At 41.5% G+C, this 24,054-nt stretch overlaps 1 long non-coding RNA gene across 1 annotated transcript; it reads right to left on the bottom strand.

Annotated features, from left to right (window-relative positions):
• Positions 1–3,219: 3,219 nt before the first annotated feature.
• On the bottom strand, positions 3,220–23,938 carry LOC124267731. Its single transcript, XR_006896108.1, has 4 exons — positions 23,928–23,938; positions 23,519–23,524; positions 18,631–18,634; positions 3,220–3,371 (listed from the first exon to the last, which is right to left on the bottom strand). It is a non-coding gene; the product is annotated as an uncharacterized LOC124267731 (long non-coding RNA).
• Positions 23,939–24,054: the final 116 nt, after the last annotated feature.

Here is a 24,054-nt window from a genome sequence, read left to right as displayed (position 1 = left end):
CATCAGAAAATATGATTCCTCCATCATCCTCAAAACCATCATCATTAATAAATTGTAGATGCTCTTCGGGACTGCGTGTAGCTGTCTGAATATCTGATGAGGTTTGTGGCGATCTAGTTGACTTGTGCGCCGCTCTATGTGGAGATCTGATGGGTGATCGACCTGGTGATGAACCGAGTGGAGATCGTCTGGTAGGAATATCTGGACTCTCTGCCATGTTTTGCCCTTGTTTGCGTGATCTATCTGCAGCACGTCTTAAGACGCAAAGATGATATTTATTAAATGCAGAATGAGATAAATTAATGCAGTAACTGCAACGTGAATTAAACGCACACGGCGTAGAACAACTAGGGCATATTACATGTGGATCGGAGGCAGAAAAACGTAATCTACAAATCGTACAGATTTTCATGAACGTAAAGCTAGCTGAACAATCACGAATACACGTGAATAAACAGTAGAAATACGATAATTAATCAATACAAATAGTAAAGGATACTAGCTATACCTCTATAGTAACCTATGAGAGGTAAAAACTAAGAGATTATCAAAGGATATGTGTGTAAGGAGACACAAGGCGCTCTCACATCCTGCTCACTGGGCGAAGAAGGAGAGAGTGAAGCACATGGCCAGAGGGTGGCGACACCTTTTCCCGCCAGGGGAGACAAAGGGGAGCAACTCGTGGTGAGTACCAATTAGTGATTTTATTTTGAAGGGAGCTTCAAATAAGGAGATACAAGTGTTCCACTATGTTCGCAAGAAGAAGAAGACAAGCAAAAGAGCATGAGTCAGGATAAGGAAAAATTGAATCTTTGAAATCTGTGTTTGCTAGTTTTGACTCTTCTACTGGAGTAGGGCCTATAGTAGAAAAGCTCCCATATGGCTTACAGGAGAAATTGAGAACACATGCTTCTAAACACAAGGACAGATATCAGGTTCCATTTCCTCCTTTTGGTTACTTCGTACAATTTGTGCGGGACATGAGTTGTATCAGGAATGACCCCAGTTTCATGTATGAATCACAGAATAAAACCCCGGAGAAGATCGACAAATCTCCAACTATGCATCCCAAGACAAGAGTCTTCGCAAAGAAAACCGAAGTAGATAGAACTGGTAGGTATGAACAGTCTTCTAATGTGCAGTTGTGTCCCCTACATAAAGGTGGACATACACTAAACCAGTGCAATGGGTTCCGTTCCAAGTCATATGAGGAACGGAAGGAGTTTTTGAGGAAGAATGGATATTGCTATAAGTGTTGTACAACAAATAAGCACTTGGCTAAGTGCTGTGAGGAAACTGTGAAGTGTGATATATGTGGGTACAGACACCCAACGTTTTTACATATGGACAAATCGGGACCTACTGAACCAGTGGCGAGTAAGTGTACTCAAATATGTGGACAGGACAAATCATGGAAAGGTAAATCATGTGCTAAAATGGTGCTAGTGAAGGTTTATTCAAAGGACAATCCTCGATTGGCGGTGAAGTTATATGCCATTCTGGATGATCAGAGCAACGCATCCTTCGCTCTCTCAGAACTGTTTGACATTTTGGCAATTGGTGGTGACCGTGCGCCACATACCATTTCTTCATGTACTGGAGTAAAAGGGTCAACCGGGAGGAGAGCGAATGGCCTCGTAGTGGAATCCTTTGATACGAGTCACAAACTTGAACTATCCAACCTGATCGAGTGTAATCAGGTGCCAGACCTAAGGGATGAAATCCCTACGCCAGAGGTTGTTAGGAATTATGACCACCTCAAGGATGTTTTCATACCACCAATGGACAATGATGCAAGTATTCTTTTGCTTCTTGGTACAGATGTGATTGCATGAGGCACACCATGTGTCGGATCCGAGAATTGGACCTACAGGATCTCCATGGATCTCCATATGCCCAGAGACTGCCTCTAGGGTGGGCAATAATTGGAGAGACTTGCCTCGGAAAGATTCACAAGCCTGACCTTGTGAAAGTGAATAAGACTTACCTATCCAAAGATGGACGGCCGTCATTGTTTAAGATGCCCAAACTATCTACATGTAGATGAGGCAGATCCTATCTTTGCCTTGTCAAAACATGATGACAAACCAGGCCTGTCCATTAAAGATAGACAGTTTATTGAGATTATGGACAAGGAGATGTTATTTGGACCAGATGGACAATGGGTAGCACCCCTTCCCTTCAAACAGGACAGGCGCACTCTTCCTGACAACAGGTCACAGGCACTGAAGAGGGCGATTGCCTTAGATAAAGGACTGAAACGTGATCACACAAAAAGGAGACACTTTGTGGAATTCATGCAGAAGATTCTGGACTCTAACCATGCAGAGGTTGCCCCTCCCTTAAAGGCAGGGGAAGAACATTGGTACTTACCTATATTTGGGGTTTACCATCCCAAGAAGCCGGACCAGCTGAGGGCTGTCTTTGATTCTTCAGCAGAATTTGATGGCGTATCTTTGAATGACGTTATGCTTCAAGGACCGGACCTCAATAACAGTTTGCTTGGCGTTCTACTGCGTTTCAGGAAAGAAGCAATAGCAGTGATGGCGGACATTCAGAGTATGTTTCACTGCTTCCAGGTGAGAGAGGACCATAGAAATGTCCTTAGATTTCTATGGTACAGAGACAATGACCCTTTGAAGAATCTCGTTGAATGCAGGATGAGAGTACACGTTTTTGGCAACAAGCCTTCACCTGCGGTTGCAACGTATGGGTTGAATCGAGCAGCACAAAGGGGTGAAGCAGTTTTTGGCAGCCACACATGCACTTTCATAGAGGAGATGATGGGCTGACATCATGCGCATCAGTTTCACAAGCAGTTGATCTTTTGAAGAGAACACAGGATACACTTGAGTGCAATGGCAAACTCAGACTCCACAAGGTTGTGTCAAATAGTGCTGCGGTTATGCTATCTTTCCCAGAAGAGGATCTAGCTGAGGATCTCAAGGACTTGGATCTGAATGTAGATCCCTTCCCTGTACAGAGAAACTTGGGCATGTGGTGGAATTTTGAAACTGACACGTTCACTTTCCGTACATGCATGGACGAAAAACCTTACACAGGTCGTGGCATATTATCGACAATAAACAGTATCTACGATCCTATGGGAGTAGTCGCCCCAGTGGTTGTGCAAGGAAAGATTATCCTTCGTGATCTGATGTTGGACAAAGTTGATTGGGACGAGCCATTGGAGGAAGATAAACGGCATGACTGGGAACTCCCTTACACAAGGATAGTAAGTTACTGCCTCTCAATCCAGTCATTGATGAAAATGGCATGTTATGTGTGGGAGGTAGACTCAAGAATGCACCAATTAACACTAATCAGAGGACTCCACTTATCATACCCAGAAAGCACCACATCGCAGTTCTCTTGGTAAGGTGTCACCATGAATGTGTGAAACATCAGGGACGTTTATTCACAGAAGGGGCCGTGAGAGCAGCGGGATATTGGATTATCGGCGGAAAGAGACTGGTGTCTGCCATCATTCACAGATGTGTGAAATGTAGGAAATTACGAGGAAAGTTTGAAACATAGAAAATGGCAGACCTTCCCATTGATCGGTTAATTCCATCACCTCCATTCATCTTTGTCGGAGTTGACATGTTTGGACCATGGACTGTGACTTCAAGGAAAACTAGAGGTGGAATAGCTCACAGTAGGAGGTGTGGATTGCTTTTCACATGTTTGGTTTGTAGAGCCATTCATATTAAGGTGATCGGAAGAGATGAGCTCTTCATCATTCATTAACGCCTTGCATCGTTTTATTTCCATTCGTGGAAATGTGCAGGAATTCCGTTCAGACCGCAGAACAAACTTTGTTGGATCTTCAGAAAGTCTTGAAATTTATGCAATAAATGTGGAGGATGTGAAAATTGAAATGTTCTTATCGAACAATCGAACCAAATGGATCTTTAACCCTCCTCATGTGTCGCACATGGGTAGCGTTTGGGAGAGAATGATAGGGATTGTGCAGAGACTTCTGGACAGTATGTTGTCTGATGTGTCAACCAGGAAGTTCACACATGAAGTTCTGACCACTCTTCTAGCAGAGGTTGTACAATTGTGAACGGCAGGCCGATGGTACCCGTGTCGACGGATCCAGATGAACCATTCATTCTTTCTCCCTCTACTTTGATAACACAGAAATCCAACCATGTGTTGGAGTGGGACAGAGTAAACACTAATATTAAGGACTTGTACAAGTACAAGACTTGGCGGACACATTCTGGCGTCGCTGGAGACAGGAATACCTACATACACTAACTGTCAGGACAACATGGCAGGTGGATCAACCGAACATGGTGATTTTGTTATGATGAAGGACAAGGATGTTCACAGGAACAACTGGTCTTTAGGCGTTGTTGTAGTTGCTCTCAAGTGCAGAGATGGAAAGGTCAGAAAATGTATTCTCAAGGTTATTCGTGATGGAAAGACTGTTCACTACACATGTCCAGTGACCGAGTTGGTTCTGCTGCTAGCAGCGGAAAGTTCTAAGGACTAGCTGAATCTTGGAATCTTGAACAGACAATCTCATATTGCATTGTGAACTCTTACCCATAGACTAATGCTCAGACTTTCTTCTTTTATATTTGTATTTGGACTTAATTGATGTTTGTAAGGTTTGATCCTAGAATTGGATTCTGGTTAAGACTTGCGTCTAGAGTTTGTAGTATCTTTGCAAGATATTCCGGGGGAGTGTTCTGTATTATGTGCAAAACAGCACTTTATTTCTTGAGCAATCTATAGACTAAACTAAGTCTAGCTGGTGCTTTATTTCTTGCACGATCTATATAAAGGACCAGTCTAGCACTATTATCCAGTTTTGACCAGTTTTCAGGTTTTAGGAGGCATGGCCGAATGGCATTTACAGTCTTTGAAAACTTCAATTTTTAGGAAAAAAAGGACATACACAGCAACGAGCAATGTGTGTTAAGTTTATATTATGTATTTTCATGTAAATCTAGGTGCTTAAGTATCAGTTTAGGCATGTTAAGCAATTGTAATCTTCGAAGTAGCGCTGTTCAGCTTTCGATCAGGCACACTTCATGTACAGGATTTTACGGCCTATATTGCCTTAGACTCCTATCACAGCATGTGTATTTTAAGGCCTTTATGATTAGGTATTGCAGAAACACAGTGAGCATTTAGGTGTAAATTTGCCAAGCTTTCATGTTCATGTCGCTCAAGTGAAGCGCTCATAAAATATACAGTTTACATGTAGAATAAGCCATACAGAGTTGCTTCCCTTCAACTGTTTATCAATATGAAATTTGTGCAGCTTGTGTAGCCTATTTTAGTGTCTATTTCATTGTCAATATTTGGGAAATGTGTTATTTTCGTTCATTGTATAATCTTTATGATTATGGCAGAATATTCAGGAAAATTCTTGCTTTAAGTATTGTGTGGACTTTAACTCATTAAACCCGAGAGCCACTTCACTACTCAACACCTGGAACACTTCGCTGATTGCCCGACTCGCTGTGCCGAGACTAACAGTTGTGAATACATATCATGTATTGCAACGTTATATGTAATTTTATTGCAAGTTTCTCTTGTAGACTTTTGGTGGCTTGTACATTTATATTTTATCAACATATGCATGTATTCTTTGTATCTAAGAGATGAGCCATACATAACAAATACTCTCTATCATATCATTGTGTGAGGTTCAGTTTTACAAAACATCGATGACAATGACATACTGTAAAGAAGAATTTACTTACAAACTTTATAATCTTCTACGAAATTAGCGTTTTTGCTGATACATTTCTAGTGTATACAGATTATTTTAATGAAAGTACTATTACGCTAGTCTGTGACTAACAGAGAGCACATTCATAGCTTGGTACTTTGTTTATTTTACACTTGTCACGGGACAAACCTTTCAACAAGGACGTAACTACATATGCATTCTACTGGAGGCTGTTATTTCAAGGTCAATTATCTTATTACTGTAATCTGATTGAATGATTATACGCATGTGTATTGATACCGTAACTGATATACTATCCAGCTTTTATTGACAATGAATCAATAGAGACTGAGTTCATTGATACAAGTGATAATAACACCGGATTTGATAATTACAGAGATCAAATACAAATGTTTTGCACAATGCTCATGTAAATTGCATAGAAAACTGACAATTCAAATCAACATGAAACTTTTAACAGCTTGAACAAAAATGCTTTGTATCTTTGTATGGTTTACATGTAATAACTTATGATATTACTTCTGTCTATGTCTAAGAATTTTTTGAATTACTAACTTACTGTGTTTCGTAACGACCATAGTAAAAGATTTCATTGTTGTAATAACACTGACATGTATATATATTCCGATGCAAAGGCGCGACTTATCACTTTATATTCGATTAGGTAACATTATCAACTTTAGATTATGGCAAATAACTAGTTACAATTCAGTAAGTTTTAAATTAGTAAGTTAATTTATGTCTAATCTATTTGAGCTAGGATGTATAATTATTTGTGTTTATACATTATATAAAGAGGATATTATATGAGTGCCCATGTCATACTATGTTTACGACATGAGTGCCTAAATGTTGGTATTTCCCGAGCGAGAGCATTGGCATCGCCGCATGTAGAACGCAACGTCACAGAAGAAACATGACGTCATAGAATTGTTCATGACATCACGTCACCATGACAAAGTGATATTTTGCCCTAAGGCATCGTATGAGAAATATGAACCCTGATATGTTCGCCTTCGTAGGTAATAATTCATTATATGAAACATGACAACGTAATAATGCCTAAAAAGTAAATTCAAACTATTCTATTGAATTCTTTGTATGTCCTTGAAATTTGGTATATTGTTTCCTATTTATTAGGAAGTTGAAGAAATATAATCTTCAGTAACCTCTAAAACATTACATCTAATTCAATCAATGTGCATAAGAAGTATTTTAGTATCCATTCCCAATAAAGAGTACCAGACACTTACCTCTGTAAAAACATCATAATCCCCTTTCTCGCCGACATGCGTTCATTTGCCAAACGCTGTATAAGCCTATGATAATGATTAGCAATTACTATCAAAACACTTTAAATACTTCTTCTGATTGACACCAAAGGTAGCATCTCTTGTAAGAAAAGGTAATATTTGCTCAGTACTACTAAATTGGTTGAAATAATAGGTATATTGCGATTAAAGAAAGTAATGACACACATGTGCATGACTCACTGAATAAGAGGTGCTTTCTATTGACGAATAAATGCGGCTCTCGCGGTGAGAAACTGCCAATTACCTGCCCCATAAACGCATAAGTTTGTTATTGTAATCTACGAAATAGCGCTGTTCAGCTTTCGATCAGGCACAATTCATGGACAGGATTTTACGGCATGTGTATTTTAAGTCCTTTATGATTAAGGTATTGTAGAAACACAGTTAGCACTCTTAAATGTGTAAGTCATTTAGGTGTAAATTGGCCAGCTTTCATGTTCAAGTCGCTCAAGTGAAGCACTCATAAAATATACAGTTTACATGCAGTAGCCATATTTTAAGCTATACAGAGCTGCTTCCCTTCAACTGTTAATCTATATGAAATTTGTGTAGCCTATTTTAGTGTGTATTTCTTTGTCAATATTTGGTAAATTGTGTAATTTTCGGACATTGTATTAATCTTTATGATTATGGCAGAATATTCAGAAAATACTTGCTTTAAGTACTGTGTGGACTTTAAGTAATATTTCAGGACATATACATTATTGCCAATGTATTTTGTAGTTGCACATTCAGTTTAGGTTATCATTGTGACAGTTTGGGATATCATATTTAGGCATACCTAAACTATATGACTAAGTGCTATGGAATGTGGAACTTACCATATTCAGGTCTGTTTAGACTAAATTTGGGCTTTTGTATTTTTCTGTTTTTGACCCTCCTACCTACCTTCTGTACTACCATCCAAACCTCCAACTTGTACATCTTATGATTAAAGTGTTCGCTATCCACAATAGGTTTGGTCAGTATTGTCACCATGTTATCTGCATGTTATTGATTCCAACACATGTTTCAGGTCCATATTCTTACTCAGAATTGAGATCCATAAGTCAAGACACAAGGAAAAAGGCCAGAAGATAAAACAACGTCCGAGCGAAAGGTACAGGTACATATCCAAGGACAACAGAGGTCAAGGCACAGACACAAGTGTAAAGATAACAGCAAGATTGAGACACAAAGTAACTCAAGTTCAAAGTAAGTTGTGAAGAAGGGTTAGTAAGTTGTTGTGAAGAAGATGGGGTAGTCTAATGGTTAAAGTGTTAGCTCGTCATGCTGAAGATGGTTAGTAGGTTGTTGTGAAGAAGGGGCGATGGGGTAGTCTAATGGTTAAAGTGTTAGCTCGTCATGCTGAAGATGGTTAGTAGTTGTTGTGAAGAAGGGGCGATGGGGTAGTCTAATGGTTAAAGCGTTAGCTCGTCATGCGCTGAAGATGGTTAGTAAGTAAGTTGTTGTGAAGAAGGGGCGATGGGGTAGTCTAATGGTTAAAGTGTTAGCTCGTCACGATGGTTAGTGAAGATGGTTAGTAGGTTGTTGTGAAGAAGATGGTTAGTAAGTTGTTGTGAAGAAGGGGCGATGGGGTAGTCTAATGGTTAAAGCGTTAGCTCGTCATGCTGAAGATGGTTAGTAAGTTGTTGTGAAGAAGGGGCGATGGGGTAGTCTAATGGTTAAAGTGTTAGCTCGTCACGCTGAAGATGGTTAGTAAGTTGTTGTGAAGAAGGGGCGATGGGGTAGTCTAATGGTTAAAGCGTTAGCTCGTCACGCTGAAGATGGTTAGTAGGTTGTTGTGAAGAAGGGGTGATGGGGTAGTCTAATGGCTAAAGTGTTAGCTCGTCACGCTGAAGATGGTTAGTAAGTTGTTGTGAAGAAGGGGCGATGGGGTAGTCTAATGGTTAAAGCGTTAGCTCGTCATGCTGAAGATGGTTAGTAAGTTGTTGTGAAGAAGGGGCGATGGGGTAGTCTAATGGTTAAAGTGTTAGCTCGTCACGCTGAAGATGGTTAGTAAGTTGTTGTGTGAAGAAGGGCGGCGGCGATGGGGTAGTCTAATGGTTAAAGTGTTAGCTCGTCACGCTGAAGATGGTTAGTAAGTTGTTGTGAAGAAGGGGCGATGGGGTAGTCTAATGGTTAAAGTGTTAGCTCGTCATGCTGAAGATGGTTAGTAAGTTGTTGTGAAGAAGGGGCGATAGGGCAGTCTAATGGTTAAAGTGTTAGCTCGTCACGCTGAAGATGGTTAGTAAGTTGTTTGTGAAGAAGGGGCGATGGGGTAGTCTAATCTAATGGTTAAAGTGTTAGCTCGTCCATGCTGAAGATGGTTAGTAAGTTGTTGTGAAGAAGGGGCGATGGGGGTAGTCTAATGGTTAAAGCGTTAGCTCGTCATGCTGAAGATGGTTAGTAAGTTTGTTGTGAAGAAGGGGCGATGGGGTAGTCTAATGGTTAAAGCGTTAGCTTCGTCATCACTGAAGATGGTTAGTAAGTTGTTGTGAAGAAGGGCGATGGGGTAGTCTAATGGTTAAAGCGTTAGCTCGTCATGCTGAAGATGGTTAGTAAGTTGTTGTGAAGAAGGGCGATGGGGTAGTCTAATGGTTAAAGCGTTAGCTCGTCATGCTGAAGATGGTTAGTAAGTTGTTGTGAAGAAGGGGCGATGGGGTAGTCTAATGGTTAAAGCGTTAGCTCGTCATGCTGAAGATGGTTAGTAAGTTGTTGTGAAGAAGGGGCGATGGGGTAGTCTAATGGTTAAAGCGTTAGCTCGTCATGCTGAAGATGGTTAGTAAGTTGTTGTGAAGAAGGGGCGATGGGGTTGTCTAATGGTTAAAGTTGTTGTGAAGAAGGGCGATAGGGTAGTCTAATGGTGAAAGATGGTTAGTGAAGTGGTTAGTAAGTTGTTGTGAAGAAGGGCGATGGGGTAGTCTAATGGTTAAAGTGTTAGCTCGTCCACGCTGAAGATGGTTAGTAAGTTGTTGTGAAGAAGGGGCGATTGTGAAGAAGGCTGATGGGGTTAGTCTAATGGTTAATGGTTAAAGTGTTAGCTCGTCACTGAAGATGGTTAGTAAGTTGTTGTGAAGAAGGGCGATGGGGTAGTCTAATGGTTAAAGTGTTAGCTCGTCACGCTGAAGATGGTTAGTAAGGTTGTTGTGAAGAAGGGGCGATGGGGTAGTCTAATGGTTAAAGTGTTAGCTCGTCACGCTGAAGATGGTTAGTAAGTTTGTTGTGAAGAAGGGGCGATGGGGTAGTCTAATGGTTAAAGTGTTAGCTCGTCACGCTGAAGATGGTTAGTAGGTTGTTGTGAAGAAGGGGCGATGGGGCAGTCTAATGGTTAAAGTGTTAGCTCGTCACACTGAAGATGGTTAGTAAGTTGTTGTGAAGAAGGGGCGATGGGGTAGTCTAATGGTTAAAGTGTTAGCTCGTCATGCTGAAGATGGTTAGTAAGTTTGTTGTGAAGAAGGGGCGATGGGGTAGTCTAATGGTTAAAGTGTTAGCTCGTCACACTGAAGATGGTTAGTAAGTTGTTGTGAAGAAGGGGCGATGGGGTAGTCTAATGGTTAAAGTGTTAGCTCGTCACGCTGAAGATGGTTAGTAAGTTGTTGTGAAGAAGGGGCGATGGGGTAGTCTAATGGTTAAAGTGTTAGCTCGTCATACTGAAGATGGTTAGTAAGTTGTTGTGAAGAAGGGGCGATGGGGTAGTCTAATGGTTAAAGTGTTAGCTCGTCACACTGAAGATGGTTAGTAAGTTGTTGTGAAGAAGGGGCGATGGGGTAGTCTAATGGTTAAAGTGTTAGCTCGTCATGCTGAAGATGGTTAGTAAGTTGTTGTGAAGAAGGGGCGATGGGGTAGTCTAATGGTTAAAGTGTTAGCTCGTCACACTGAAGATGGTTAGTAAGTTGTTGTGAAGAAGGGGCGATGGGGTAGTCTAATGGTTAAAGTGTTAGCTCGTCATACTGAAGATGGTTAGTAAGTTGTTGTGAAGAAGGGGCGATGGGGTAGTCTAATGGTTAAAGTGTTAGCTCGTCCACGCTGAAGATGGTTAGTAAGTTGTTGTGAAGAAGGGCGATGGGGTAGTCTAATGGTTAAAGTGTTAGCTCGTCACGCTGAAGATGGTTAGTAAGTTTGTTGTGAAGAAGGGGCGATGGGGTAGTCTAATGGTTAAAGCGTTAGCTCGTCATGCTGAAGATGGTTAGTAAGTTTGTTGTGAAGAAGGGGCGATGGGGTAGTCTAATGGTTAAAGTGTTAGCTCGTCATGCTGAAGATGGTTAGTAAGTTTGTTGTGAAGAAGGGGCGATGGGGTAGTCTAATGGTTAAAGCGTTAGCTCGTCACACTGAAGATGGTTAGTAAGTTTGTTGTGAAGAAGGGGCGATGGGGTAGTCTAATGGTTAAAGCGTTAGCTCGTCATGCTGAAGATGGTTAGTAAGTTGTTGTGAAGAAGGGGCGATGGGGTAGTCTAATGGTTAAAGCGTTAGCTCGTCATGCTGAAGATGGTTAGTAAGTTGTTGTGAAGAAGGGGCGGTGGGGTAGTCTAATGGTTAAAGTGTTAGCTCGTCATACTGAAGATGGTTAGTAAGTTGTTGTGAAGAAGGGGCGATGGGGTTGTCTAATGGTTAAAGCGTTAGCTCGTCATGCTGAAGATGGTTAGTAAGTTGTTGTGAAGAAGGGGCGATGGGGTAGTCTAATGGTTAAAGCGTTAGCTCGTCATGCTGAAGATGGTTAGTAAGTTTGTTGTGAAGAAGGGGCGATGGGGTTGTCTAATGGTTAAAGCGTTAGCTCGTCATACTGAAGATGGTTAGTAAGTTTGTTGTGAAGAAGGGGCGATGGGGTTGTCTAATGGTTAAAGCGTTAGCTCGTCATGCTGAAGATGGTTAGTAAGTTGTTGTGAAGAAGGGGCGATGGGGTTGTCTAATGGTTAAAGCGTTAGCTCGTCATACTGAAGATGGTTAAGAAGTTTGTTGTGAAGAAGGGGTGGTGGGGTTGTCTAATGGTTAAAGCGTTAGCTCGTCACGCTGAAGATGGTTAGTAAGTTGTTGTGAAGAAGGGGCGATGGGGTAGTCTAATGGTTAAAGCATTAGCTCGTCATGCTGAAGATGGTTAGTAAGTTTGTTGTGAAGAAGGGGCGATGGGGTTGTCTAATGGTTAAAGCGTTAGCTCGTCATGCTGAAGATGGTTAGTAAGTTTGTTGTGAAGAAGGGGCGATGGGTTTGTCTAATGGTTAAAGCGTTAGCTCGTCATGCTGAAGATGGTTAGTAAGTTGTTGTGAAGAAGGGGCGATGGGGTAGTCTAATGGTTAAAGCGTTAGCTCGTCATACTGAAGATGGTTAGTAAGTTTGTTGTGAAGAAGGGGCGATGGGGTTGTCTAATGGTTAAAGCGTTAGCTCGTCATGCTGAAGATGGTTAGTAAGTTGTGTTGTGAAGAAGGGGCGATGGGTAGTCTAATGGTTAAAGCGTTAGCTCGTCATACTGAAGATGGTTAGTAAGTTGTTGTGAAGAAGGGGCGATGGGGTTGTCTAATGGTTAAAGCGTTAGCTCGTCATGCTGAAGATGGTTAGTAAGTTGTTGTGAAGAAGGGGCGATGGGGTAGTCTAATGGTTAAAGCGTTAGCTCGTCATGCTGAAGATGGTTAGTAAGTTTGTTGTGAAGAAGGGGCGATGGGGTTGTCTAATGGTTAAAGCGTTAGCTCGTCATGCTGAAGATGGTTAGTAAGTTTGTTGTGTGAAGAAGGGCGAAGGGCTTTGAGGGGCTGGGGGTTGTCTAATGGTTAAAGCGTTAGTCTCATGGTTATGCTGAAGATGGTTAGTAAGTTAGTAAGTTGTTGTGAAGAAGGGCGATGGGGTTGTCTAATGGTTAAAGCGTTAGCTCGTCATGCTGAAGATGGTTAGTAAGTTTGTTGTGAAGAAGGGGCGATGGGGTAGTCTAATGGTTAAAGCATTAGCTCGTCATGCTGAAGATGGTTAGTAAGTTGTTGTGAAGAAGGGGCGATGGGGTTGTCTAATGGTTAAAGCATTAGCTCGTCATGCTGAAGATGGTTAGTAAGTTTGTTGTGAAGAAGGGGCGATGGGGTTGTCTAATGGTTAAAGCGTTAGCTCGTCATGCTGAAGATGGTTAGTAAGTTGTTGTGAAGAAGAAGAGGCGATGGGGTTGTCTAATGGTTAAAGCGTTAGCTCGTCATGCTGAAGATGGTTAGTAAGTTTGTTGTGAAGAAGGGGCGGTGGGGTAGTCTAATGGTTAAAGCGTTAGCTCGTCATACTGAAGATGGTTAGTAAGTTTGTTGTGAAGAAGGGGCGATGGGGTTGTCTAATGGTTAAAGCGTTAGTTCATCATGCTGAAGATGGTTAGTAGGTTGTTGTGAAGAAGGGGTGGTGGGGTAGTCTAATGGTTAAAGCGTTAGCTCGTCATGCTGAAGATGGTTAGTAAGTTGTTGTGAAGAAGGGGTGGTGGGGTTGTCTAATGGTTAAAGTGTTAGCTCGTCATGCTGAAGATGGTTAGTAAGTTGTTGTGAAGAAGGGGCGATGGGGTTGTCTAATGGTTAAAGCGTTAGCTCGTCATGCTGAAGATGGTTAGTAAGTTTGTTGTGAAGAAGGGGCGATGGGGTTGTCTAATGGTTAAAGCGTTAGCTCGTCATACTGAAGATGGTTAGTAGTTTGTTGTGAAGAAGGGGCGGTGGGGTTGTCTAATGGTTAAAGCGTTAGCTCGTCACGCTGAAGATGGTTAGTAAGTTGTTGTGAAGAAGGGGCGATGGGGTAGTCTAATGGTTAAAGCATTAGCTCGTCATGCTGAAGATGGTTAGTAAGTTTGTTGTGAAGAAGGGGCGATGGGGTAGTCTAATGGTTAAAGTGTTAGCTCGTCACGCTGAAGATGGTTAGTAGGTTGTTGTGAAGAAGGGGCGATGGGGTTGTCTAATGGTTAAAGTGTTAGCTCGTCATGCTGAAGATGGTTAGTAAGTTGTTGTGAAGAAGGGGCGATGGGGTAGTCTAATGGTTAAAGCATTAGCTCGTCATGCTGAAGATGGTTAGTAGGTTGTTGTGAAGAAGGGCCGGTGGGGTTGTCTAATTGTTAAAGTGTTAGCTCGTCATGCTGAAGATGGTTAGTAGGTTGTTGTGAAGAAGGGGTGATGGGGTTGTCTAATGGTTAAAGTGTTAGCTCGTCACACTGAAGATGGTTAGTAAGTTTGTTGTGAAGAAGGGGCGATGGGGCAGTCTAATGGTTAAAGTGTTAGGTTGTCACGCTGAAGATGGTTAGTAAGTTGTTGTGAAGAAGGAGCGATGGGGCAGTCTAATGGTTAAAGTGTTAGGTTGTCACGCTGAAGATGGTTAGTAAGTTGTTGTGAAGAAGGGGCGATGGGGCAGTCTAATGGTTCAAGCATTAGCTCGTCACGCTGAAGACCCGGGTTTGATTCCCAACATGGGTACTGCCATATTTTACTGTAGATAACCCGAATATTGGAGAGCAAAAAAAGCAGCCTGTAGAAAGGGGTTTGCTTATCTACGGGTAACACTTTCGTCAAACTTTTTTGCTAGTGACCAGTAAGAATACGACATCATATCTTTTCGCCTGAACGAACAAGAGATGACGACTTTGTGAGTAAAGACATCAAATTTGCAAATAAACACAACTAGGCAAGATTTTTTACCTATTCAGTTCTAATTTGCTTTTGCTAGGCATTGTCTAAATGCAGGATTAAGATTACCGTGTGTAATTGTCTCGTATACAGGGATTAAGATTACCGTGTGTAATTGTCTTGTATACAGGGATTAAGATTACCGTGTGTAATTGTCTTGTATACAGGGATTAAGATTACCGTGTGTAATTGTCTCGTATACAGGGATTAAGATTATTATGTGTAATTGTCTCATATACAGGGATTAAGATTACCATGTGTAATTGTCTCGTATACAGGGATTAAGATTACCATGTGTAATTGTTTCGGATACAGGGATTAAGATTATTATGTGTAATTGTCTCGTATACAGGGATTAAGATTACCGTGTGTAATTGACTCGTATACAGGGATTGAGATTACCATGTGTAATTGACTCGGATACAGGGATTAAGATTACCGTGTGTTATTGTCTCATATACAGGGATTAAGATTACCATGTGTAATTGTCTCGTATACAGGGATTAAGATTACCATGTGTAATTGTCTCTATACAGGGATTAAGATTACCATGTGTAATTGTCTCGTATACAGGGATTAAGATTACCGTGTGTAATTGTCTCGTATACAGGGATTAAGATTACCATGTGTAATTGACTCGTATGCAGTCAGCACACCGAATCCTTTCTCCACACCGATTGGATTCACCAGATCGTCGAACCGACTCAGATCACTGAACCAATCCCGGTCACCGAACTGTTAGATTGAACTGTCAGCATTCGCCAAACTATGCGTTCCTCGGACCTTGCCTACCAACTCTGTTGATCCCCTCTGCCATTGTTACTTCCCACACTGTGCATCTTCAGAATGCTCCTTGAGGTTTGGCAAATGTGTATCTTCGCAGACGTTCAGACAACAACTTTCTTCCCAGCCTATGGGTTCGTCAGAGCCTACCCTACTTGTGTCTGTGATGCCTCCCAAGATACTCAACCCACATCGAACCTCGTCTTCGTTCTCGCCCTTAAGATGCAGGAATAGTTCTGGTTGATTCGACACACATGATCTCTTGGTTCGCCGACCACCTATCTAGAGTGAGTGAGTGAATTTAGTTATATGCTGCACTCAGCAATATTCCAGCTATATGGCGGTGGTCTGTAAATAATCGAGTCTGGACTGGACAATCCAGTGATCAACACTGACTGACTGACTGAGTTTGATTTACACCGCTTTTAGCAATATTCGAGCAACATGACGGCGGGGGACACCAGATATTGGCTTCACACGACCTATTACGACAAGCATGGGTTACTGAAACCTATCTAGAGCAAGATACCAGATGATCGACTTACTACATTCAACATGATGGATCGGAACTTGTCAACACTCTATTTTTACATCCTCATCGAGGATCGTGAACTTGCATCTAGAAACGGCCAAATTTGTCAAACTATACCAGCTATCAACATGATGTAATTTGTGATGCGGTGAATGCCTAACAACGAGCGGCATGCTCTATGCACGACTTGTTTCTCCAGACTATCCTATGGCCTGTGAGGTGCTAGAAGATTTTTATAAGTCACATGACTTATCCCACCTGACCCCCTTGTTCTGCTGGTTGTACAGAGGTAGTAGCTTTGTCAGTAGCGCAGACATCTAAATTTCGCCTAAAGACTCCTCTGTGACTGGGGCTCATCTCATTCCAGATTTAATTGACCATCTGATCAACTTTTGGCAAGAAAACATTCAAATATGCAGCTGCAGCAAAATGGAATTGTGTACCCAAAAAACCTTAAATCTCCCTCTTCACTTGAATCTTTCAAGTCACAATTAAAGACTGTTCTCTTCTCCCAGGCTTTCCCTTGCTAAGTTCACAGAGCATAGGACTGTGAATGATGCGCTATATAGATTCATGAATGATTATTTGATGAATGATTTGGTTCAAGGAATCTACCCTTCGACATAGATATCAGCTCTACAACCACCTGTTTGTGAATTAGTAGATAAGCTTGCTATCCCGGAGTATTTTACGACACTTCACTGAGTCCTGTTACTGCAGTCAACTCGTATCAGCGTTATGATGTATCGCTGGATGCAATCATGCCTGGTTCGTCATCTTCATCACCCTTGCTTTTACATCATCAGCAAGCTTCTGGACAGGTGGGTCAAGTTTCTGCACATGGTACCAGCAGTGATGCCTTGTCAAGTAGCCAGCATCCTGGATTTTATGGGTTGTGACTCACTCTGTAATCTGGATACCGGATTTTTGTCAATGTTGACTTATATTTTGGTACACATATTTGCTAAATAGTCCATTTTTGTCTCTGACTTGGGTGTAGTGATTTGAATTCATACGTGTTTGAACGGCATATATCTCTAAATCCATCCAGCTGCTGCCGCCATTCCTATGAAGACACATTGCATTTGTTCTTCATCTGTCCAAATCATGTCACCATAACACGTAAACATTCAATCGCACATTTGATGGGTAAATAAGATGTAATATACACAGGTTGCTTGCTCTCTTATCATGCTGTTTATTATCATATATTTGTTGTATGTATGTATAAATGTCATGGAACATTATTCACGTAAGCTTGTTTACTAATCCATAATCACTTTGGGTGAATGAAATATGATTCAGATATCCATGGGCCAAGTATATCCCTTATCAAACCTTGTCTTTTGAATATAGAATCAGGCTATATAGTGGAATGATAGATGATACAGCATTTGATATAGATATTGTGTTGGGTTGTTGTTGTTGTGTTGATGTTTACATCTGCTTCCAACTGTTAAGTCGATGTCGCCGACATGGATGCCATATTTAAAGCCATGAATGAGGGAATAAATTTTGGATGGATATGGATATCCAAGTAAAAACTGGGTATTTAGTTAAAGTTTCGAATATAGTAATGATTTTGACATAAGCCAATTTTGAGTAAGTGGGGATAAGTAAATTATTGAAATATAAAAATAAGTAATTGATAATATAAAACAATAGTAATGATATAATATCTTTGCTTTTATGCTTGCTTTTCTTTTTAATTTCACCTTATAGAAGGATATTGAAACAAAATGCGAACCATGTACATGTTATATATGAAGATGAAGATGACCTGTAAGTTGTTAATGGAACTTGACATCCACATGAATATCTTACCAATGTGTTCACGTGAATAGCTATGTCTTGTTTTTGTTTATGACTTTTTCAAGACGAACATAAACATGAAAACAAGGTTGGGGAAGAAATAGCCTAGCTAGGCCAGAATCTCCCCCTCTTTTGTTATAAGAACAAGGATGGGAAACAAGTAGCCTTTAAAGTTGATTCAAGAGTGGGGAAAGTTTGGCCTTGGACAAACTTTCCCCGGGGAAGATAAAGCCTAGGGGGTGAAAGTTCGTCCTAGGTCCAAGTTTCCCCGGGGAAAGTTTGGCCAGGGGGGGAAAGTTTGGCCTGTTACACCGTTATAGTATCTTGCGATACGATTATCGCGATATGGTTCACATTCTGCAATATATTGAGCCATCCAAAGTTAGCTCCATTTGAATTATCTGCCCTTGATTTCCATAGCAAACCAATGTGCTCTAAAAGTGCCGAATATACTTTTATATCTGTTGGTTTCATGTAACATTTAACAAGTGGAAATGTCATTATAAGTGGCTCCAAAATTGCCAAATAGTCTACCAAATACTTTACGTTTTGTGGGTTTGAATGGTTTCATTTGGAGGAATTAAGTGGCCTCAAATGGACCAATTTGTATATGGACTTATTAGTAGAGCATTTTGTTATTTTTGTTTGTTTCATAATGGGGCATATGATATTAATTTATCATACAGGCCTGAGTCGTAGAAAACTTGTAGCTCTGTATAATGACATTCCAGTCAAGGATCTTAGCTATTGGAGGTCACATGCGATTTTAATCTTAAGTAGTTCAACTAAATCTTGTTTTTGTTTCATTTGGCAATAGTTTATGTTAACACATTGAATCTGAATAAATCACATACAGTAATAATAATTACATACTGCACTGAAGTACATTCTGTTTAAGCAAACAACACTGACCATAAAACTCTTGTTATACTATTACCTTTATCATTATGTTCGCAAAACGCTGGTGCAATATATTCCACATTAAGGCTCTATATTATTTTATTTATCTGTAAACCATTGGCATACAGCCATACAAAATGGGGACGGGGAGCCTGAAAGTATGGTGTAACAGCAACTGAGAAGATGATGTCGCACACAAAGAGCTATTATGAATTTATGATGTAAGCACTTGGGCAAAAACCTTCCAGTTAATATATCACAATATATATTGCAATATCTCTTATATTATTGCAATATGTCGCAATATAAAAATCAGGGCAATATCCAGCCCTACTGACAATCTCCATGCACCGAACCTACTGCATTCAGCACTCCATCAGTACTGTCATGGTAGCTCAACTAATTGAACGTTCCTATTGTGGATAGCGAACCCTTTTATTTGCAAGATGTTAATATTTAGCACCAAAGGAGGTGGTGAAGGTTGAGGGTAAAAAACTGAAAAGTACAAAAGGCCAAGTTAGTCTAAACTGACCTGAATATGGTAAGTATTACATTCCATAGCACTAAGTCATTAGCCAAGGTATGCCTAAATATGATATCCAAAACTGTCACAATGATAACCTAAACTGGACATGCAACTACAAAATACATTGGCAATAGTATATGTCCTCAAATATTCCTTAAAGTCCACCCAGTACCTACACCAAGTATTATCCTGAATATTCTGCCACAATCCTAAACATCAATACAATGTCAGAAAACAACACAATTTCCCAAATATTAAATAATGAAATGCACACTGAAATAGGCTACACAATCTCTATAAATTTCAGATAGATTAACAGTTAAAGGGAAGCAACTCTGCATGGCTTATTCTGCATGTAAACTGCACATTATTTTATGAGTGCTTCAATAGAGCAACTTGAACATGAAAGTTTGGGACTTACTTACACCTAAATGATTTACGCATTTAACAAGAGTGCAAACTGTGTTTCTACGATACCTAAATCATAAAGGACTTAAAAGATCACATGCTGTCATAGAGGTCTAAGGCAATATACGCCATAAAGTGCTGTACATGAATTATGCCTGATTGAAAGCTGAACAGCGCTACTTCTTAGATTACAATAACAAACTTATAATCGCTTAACATGCCTCAACTGATACTTATGCATCTAGATTTACATGAAATACCAAATAAAAGACTTAATACATTCTCGCTCGTTGCTGTGTTACTCCTATATAACTCAAAATGATGAGGATTCCTGAATATTCGGCCATGCCGCCTGAAACCTGCAAACTGGTCCAAACCGGATAATAGTTTTTAGACTGGTCATTTATATAGATTACGCAAGAAAATAAACCACCAGACTAGGTTTAGTCTATAGATGGGTAAGAAATAAAGAGCTGTTTCGCACATGAAACAGAACAGTTCCTATCTCAGTGGAAAGTCTTGCTAGGCCTCCTCACCTCAGCTCAAGCCTTCACTTACAGAGGTCAACTTCAGGCCAACAACCCCAAGGCGCTAATCCACCCCGGCGTGAAGAATGTGATCGCCAACACCATGTCCCGTTCCCACCGTCCCTGGCCGAGGGAATGGAAGTTATATCCCCAGATTTTCCAGTCAATGATCTACCCATTATCATGGCCCCAAATAGACCTGTTCGCCACAAGGTTCAACCACCAACTTCCGAAGTTCGTCTCTCCCATTCCAGACCCTCTGGCGGGATATCGACGCTCTAGCAATATCCTCGGAAGACCTAAACGCGTACGCATTCCCCACTCCAGCTCTGCTACCCAGAGTACTTCAGAAGCTGATGGCGGCCAACAAGATTTTGGCCAGTGAGTTGGTTTGTCAAGCTAAGAAGCCTTGCAGAGCCAAACCCAGTACCACTTCCCCGACCAGGATGACTTGCTTCTTCATCCAAACTCAGACCTGCGTCACGGGTCCCATCAGATCCTTCAGACCCTTCGTCTGCACGTTTAGTGTGCTTTGTTTGCATATCCAGAGCTCACCGTACGTTGACTCATTCCCTGTATGATGACAAGTGGAAGAAGTTTGAAGATTATTGTAAGGTTAGGGGTATTCCATCCCCTCACTTCCCCTTCTGCTCAGGTCGTCGCTGACTTCCTTCACCATCTCCGTGCTACCAAGAAACTCAAAGGTACTACTTTAGCCACTACTTTAGCCACCTATTTGGCGCATATCACTTCAGTGCTGGCTACTACTACGGTTACGAAGATCTCCACTGTTCCCGAGCTCCAGTACCTGTTGCGCTCTTGCAGACTCATAAACAACTCATAAACCTCCGGGCCTGGAACCTTTCCGTGGACCATTCCATCATCCGGTCTCCGGAGACTCTGAGGATTGTGAGCAAGTTATCTTCAAGACTTTCTTCCTGGTAGCTTTAGCTACTGCTGCTCGTATTGATGCACTTGATGTCAACAGCATGAAGTTCGAGTGAAAGAAACATGGCAAAGTTTTTCTAGGTCTCCGTTATTTTTACTAAGGCATTGGGATACTGTAACCATGTTGTGGCTTGATAGACTTAGAGGCACAGTCTTGTATTTCGATGTAGAGGTGTTCGACATTCACGCTTACTGACCTGTACTCCACAGAGCAATTACATCAGTGAATTGTGTCACTCCTGAATTCCAGTGGATTTTGTTGCGTTCTGGCTCCTAAGTTGCCGGGCACAGCCTTTGACTTACCTTAGGTGAAGGAGTGAGAGTCAATTTGATGTTGTCTGGGAACTGAATGTTAAAACGTGTGAGCTTTCCTTTTCGGTTTCCTTTCACCCTGTAAGTGATGGTGTCTGTGGGGACTGCTTCGAAGCAAGGGCTTGCCTGATTATTAGTCGAAAGACTTTAATTATGGGGTACCTTTTAAATCATGGCGAGGTGAGGCCTACATGCCGGGTTGCGTCCCTTTGTCTTGACTTGCGGCCAAAAACCACATCGCTCGGGAGTACCCATCTCCTTGGAAGTCGTTTTGCTTAGTAAGCCAAGGGGTTCCGGAGAACCCATCACAAGCATAGGAGTTGCGTGCGGTTGTAACGGGCCTCCCTTGTGAATCGCTATCTACGGTTGTCATCAGTCCACAGCTCCTCTTTTTGTTGTTTGCACTGTCCAAGACAGGGTCATCTGCGACCCACCGTCCTACCGTGGGACATTGTCCATATGGATGTTTGGTCAAAGTATATGGATATTTGGCTCATGTTTGGTTCAAGTGACATTGATATTTGGCTCAAATGTAGGTGGATTGAACTTGTACATAGTAGTAACACATGGATACCTTGAAACAATGGCAGTGACTTTCTCCAGTTGCTTGTGGATGTAGACGGGGTATTTGTCTCTAGCCAAGATATGTTTTGCTCGAGGGATATAGGTGTGTGTTGCAAGGCATGTTTGACTAAATATACATGTGAAAGTGTGGCTCAAGGCATATGAATGTTTGACTAAATATACATGTGGATGTGTGGCTCAAGGCATATTAATGTTTGACTAAATATATGCTCAGCAGCAAAAGAACCGTCAGTACGAATTCAAAGTTAGATAGGCACTGTAATCAAATCATTACAGAAATGGACATAATAAGCGGATCAAAAACATTTTTTGTGAACAATATCCTGACACATCAATGAATAAGACACAATTCCAAGACATTATGTGAACGTTTGCAGTCCATTCAGACTCTTGAATTTAGTATCTAGTGTGACCACCACGAGCGGCAATAACTGCAGCACAGCGTCTATGCATGGACTGCACCAATCCATTGATGAAAGCCATTGGCACCTTGAACCACACTCTGGGAAAGGCCTGGTGCAATAAATCGGCTGTGTTCGGCCTTGGTATGGCATTATTCAGTTTCCTCTGAATTTCATCCCAAAGACGTTTAAATCATGACTAAGGGCTGGCCACTGCATAATGTTGACACCGCGTAGCTCTGGCAGTATGGGACCGGATGTTACCATGATATTAAATGTTTTTCCGGTGACGTGCGAAATGTGGTATGACGTGGGGTCTGAGAGCTTGGTCGATGTAGCGCACCGCTGTGATGCCGCCTCCTCTACCTGGACCAATTTGCAAGATTCTGGAACACCACAGGACCCACTGTCTGGTTCAGGCCTATTCCACCCAATACCATGATGCTTGCACCTCCCCATGAGTCTCTTTCCATAACACATTGGTCTGAGTAATGCTGGCCACGTAGTCGCCATATACTTGTTCTGCCATCTGCAGTTGATACGCAGTACTGACTCTCATCTGTGAACAGAACAGTTCTCCATTGCCTGTATCACTAGTTTTGGTGTTGTAGGGCAAATTGTAGACGTTCACGCCGATGACAAGGCGTGAGGATAGGTCCACGGTAAGGTCCATGGCAATAGAGGTTCCTGCTGTTAAGATGTCGGCGTACTGTATCAGTACTGATTGGTCTTCCGTGTGTTCCCACTGTCTGGCATGCTGTTTCGGATGCCTGCATGAAGTGATTCTGTACATGCTGTCGCACAACATGGCGGTCTTGTTGTCTTGTGGTCACCCTTGGTCTGCCAGTATGGGGGCGATCATTTGTGGTGTTGGTGGCCGGGAAATGTTGCTGCAGCCTGTAGATGGTCCGAACGCTGACCTGGAAGTGATTGGCAACGGCTTGTGTGGCCAGCTTCAAGTCTTCCTAGCGCCTGGTTCCTCTGAGCTGTCGTGAGTTGCGGCATCCTGTTGATGTTGTAATGTGAATGTTTCAACCAGGTTTGGGGGTGCATATTATAGGGCTAGTCCTTGTGAACAGCACGTGCAGCATGAGTTGCATGAAAAACATGGAGAACACCATACCATCTCCGAGATCAGGTTGCATTTTTGAGACCATTTCCTGGGTTCCTTTCTGTGTTTGGGAAGGAATGTCTTTGTTCAGGTAAATATACATGTGGATGTTTAGCTCAAGGCATATAAATGTTTGACTAAATATACATGTGGATGTGTGGCTCAAGGCATATTAATGTTTGACTTAATATACATGTGAATGTTTGGCTCATGTTTGACTAAATATTGTTATGAGAGTTGTATGAAATTCTATTCTTTGTTCGAATAACGCTACCCCCTTTTTTTTTTCTTTTGTTTCTAACATAAAGTACTATAAACAGAGTTATCTCCCTTCCCCTTGAGCATGTGATTATGAACTGGAGCGAGAAGCTGACGAACAAAAATTTTATTAAAGGTAGTTTGAGCACGGAAACTTGCCGCATATTGGTGGACTCTGTTTATAGTAACACAACCACGAATGTAACCTCACCATGTCACAATCAATACAAGTTATCCAGCACCGAGATGTGAACGTCTTTTATCAAGTTAGTGAATGCTGGTACCTGATGTTTGACCACAAGCGCAAGCAAGAGACAGACC

This window comes from Haliotis rubra, unplaced genomic scaffold (assembly GCF_003918875.1).
Source record: "Haliotis rubra isolate DU_JTF1 unplaced genomic scaffold, ASM391887v1 Scf1333, whole genome shotgun sequence".
NCBI classification, from domain to species: domain Eukaryota; kingdom Metazoa; phylum Mollusca; class Gastropoda; order Lepetellida; family Haliotidae; genus Haliotis; species Haliotis rubra.
The sequence above is the reverse complement of the archived record's forward strand: the minus strand, read 5'-3'. Positions and strand labels throughout refer to the sequence as shown.